This window comes from Culex quinquefasciatus, chromosome 3 (genome assembly GCF_015732765.1).
Source record: "Culex quinquefasciatus strain JHB chromosome 3, VPISU_Cqui_1.0_pri_paternal, whole genome shotgun sequence".
NCBI classification, from domain to species: Eukaryota; Metazoa; Arthropoda; class Insecta; order Diptera; family Culicidae; genus Culex; species Culex quinquefasciatus.
Window position 1 is genome coordinate 110,068,257 of NC_051863.1, and position 3,264 is coordinate 110,071,520.

At 44.0% G+C, this 3,264-nt stretch overlaps 1 pseudogene; it reads right to left on the reverse strand.

The window, feature by feature from the left end:
• Positions 1 to 333: 333 nt before the first annotated feature.
• Positions 334 to 2,946, reverse strand: LOC6033518 (annotated as a pseudogene).
• Between the last annotated feature and the right edge of the window lie 318 nt (positions 2,947 to 3,264).

A 3,264-nucleotide genomic window follows, 5' to 3' on the forward strand; every position in this document is an offset into this window, starting at 1 on the left:
AAGGTAAAAAAAAAGAAGGCACTCATTCACATTCCAGTGCACCATCGACCAGGTATGTCGACTTTTGGAAGACGAGGCTTGTTTCAATTCGCTAACAGAGCAAGAAACTCCACAGTGACCCTTTTTTTAATGAATAAACCCCGCGGAGTGGAAATCCTCACGGTGAAAAATTCGAGAGTGGTTGAAATTGAATCAAACATACTTTTTTCCTGGGTGGAAATGGATTTTGATAGTCGTATCAATGTTTGGAAGGAACGTTTTCGTTATAGAACCTCTTGACCGTTTGCGGAATCAACTCCCGATGAAACATTCCAAACAAAGAACACTCTTGTTGTTTGCATGCATATTCGTTGAATTTTATTCTCGCGTATTTTGATCAAAATGTTTGCCGGACTTGTTCATTTGTTTGGCGTAGAACTCAGTTCCAGACACGAAATGCCAATTTTTCACCTCAAAACGATTCACCAGAGTCGGAGAAAACAATTTAATTAAATCGAAGAATGTTGGCAGCGTCTGCTTTCGACGGAATGAATTTGATTGCCTTGCGGAGGTCCTGCACCGAGCAGCAGTAGGTGAACCCCGTGGCAGCTCCGGAACTCCTTGTGGCCCCAGCCGAACCGGTCGCACACGTCCTGGCACAGGTGCTCCCCCTCTGACGCGAACGGATTGTTCAGCGTTACCAGGGCGATGGCTGAATCGGACCCGGAGTGGTGCACAATCTTCCAGAACCATTTTGGGGCTTCCAGCTGGGAATTTTCCGCCAAAGTGATTGAAACTGGTCGGCCGTTGGCATCCGGCAGCTGCAGCACTTCGTACACTCCGGTGAACACTCGAACGGTGTCGTTCAACCGGGCTGCCACCTTCCGGGCGGCATTTTCAACCCGCAGCCAATTGCCCACGTTGATGACCTGTTGAGCAAGGGTGCGTCAGTTATCCTTCTTACTCATACTAATCCCTCAAACTACTCACCTGCCATTCCGGGGCGGCATTGATGTAAAAATAGGTGGCGTCGGCCCAGGTGTCCAGAACCGCATCGCCGTCCGGCGTAAGATGTCCTTTGGCGAAGAATGACCCAGACGAGATGTACCGTTGAGCCGCTTCCTCGGAACCCAGCAGCGTTGCAAGCCTGTTTCGTTGAGAGGTTTGGGTGTACACCGACGAGAATCGTACCTTACTTTTCAGGTCACCCACCTTGAATGCCGGCCGGTCGTTGTCGATTTGGGCAACTGCATTTAACATGATTGGATGAAATATTTATAATCGGTAATTTCGTGTTTTAATTTTAGTCATCATTCCGACGTCGTCGTGCTATCTTGTCGCACACGCCATTTCGCGTTTTAATGTTTGACCTTGAACAAACAAAAACGAAAGCACGCAATGTAAACAATAACAAACACGTTTTGTTTTGCTGACCATTCTGTGCATTGTTCCGAAGTTTGGTTGAAGTTGATTGCTGGAGTCCCGAGTTATAATTACAAATGTTTACGGTAGTATAACTTGTACGTGCGTCAAACGCGTTCTGACCTGAAATCCCTTTGGCCAGTTGTCGCACTTACATCTATTTTCAGGGAGTGACAAGATAGCATGCCATGATTGAAACTACTGTCATATGTAAAGTGACAAAAATGCACAGAGTTTTTTTTCGGATTTCGTTGAATATCTCAGGATTGAAATCTTTGGGGATCTGTGAAGGTCAAAAGGTGAGGCATTGTGAGCTGCACAAAATGGCGTTCTTAACTCAATTTGGCCCAAAATGCACGTACGACAAGTTAGCACGATGGCGACGATTCCCTAATTACGTTAAAAAATTACTCACCATCGATCGATCCTCCTAGAAGTTCATGCTCGGTGTATAGAACTGATGATTTGGCATCGTTGTAGCATGACTGAAAATATTTCACAAACGGAACTCCAAGCACTTCGAAGCCAATATCAAACAGCTTTCCAGTTCCGGCCGCGCACGGACGATTCTGGGCTTTATAGAGGCAGATACGCTCGATGAACAGTTGAGGCTTCCGTAGGTCACTTTTTTACCACTCAAACGAAACTGTTCACCGTTGACGCAGGTTACGTTGGCCAGGTTTGAGTTGGCTGAAATTATTTGAATACTGTTATTTTTATGCAATTTACTATTTAATGACTACACACATACAACTTGCAATTTTATTTTTGGCATTTGCACAACCAACGATTAGGGTTTCTCCGTTGTTCCACCGGAAGTTTGATCCCTTTGGTTTTTGTAGCACGTACAAAGATCTATCCTGGCTTAGAAATAAGGGTGCCTTTTCGTGGGAGGAATTGCTTCGTAGAATAATCCTGCAATCTTAATGTTTTATCAATTAGGTCACCGAGTAAGAAACTAAAGTGGTAATAATTTGTCTGTAAATTTGCTTCTGAACAAAGCATAACTTTCAAAATCAGTAACAACAGCAAATGGCCACCGCCAGCTCTAATTCGTTTTCTAAACACCAAAAATCTGCGCAAACACACACATATCACTGGCAAAGCACTAATCATAATTTATACTAGCTAATGTTCCTATTTGCACACGTGTTAGCAGGCATGTTAACAGCGCCAATTTGCAACTAGCGCTAATTATAATATAATTCCGGCTGCTGAATTATGCACCCGGTTGCACTGCGGCCTAAATTATCCGCCATCAATTAATTGCCACTTTGTTTCGCCACACCAGGGAAAGGCACCAGGGAATTCCCTCAAGACTCTCACCTCCGGAGGCCAAACTGATGAAGGCTGTCATCGCAAGCAACACTTTAAATCCCAGCATCCCGGCCAATTTCCTGACACAGATGCAATTAAATTAATTAAACTGGAAGCGTCGAATCGCGTTGACCACATACACAACACGTCTGAGTTAAGCTAGAACGTCGCGAGAACTGAACAAGTGATAACAGAGCGCCATGAAAGTAATAAAGTTGACCAAACGACTTCCAGAACAGAAGGCAGCAAATAAGGCAAATGTGCAAAGCCACGTCTACATGGCATTTCCAATTGGAGATTGACTTGCTCTTTATGAGGTACTTGCGTTCTGATGATAGGAACTCGTGTAAACGAAAAACGAAACTGATGACACATTGTTTACATGTGGAAAGGCTAAAGCAAGGTAAGGTCAAGTTCTGATTGAAGAGGTGATTAATAGTCTCATGTATGTGGGGCAGTTCTCTTGGTTCTATTTACATCGAATTTGTTTTGTTTTATGCATTTATCTGAGGTTCTGCTTCGAAACAGTTTACTGAAAATTTTAGC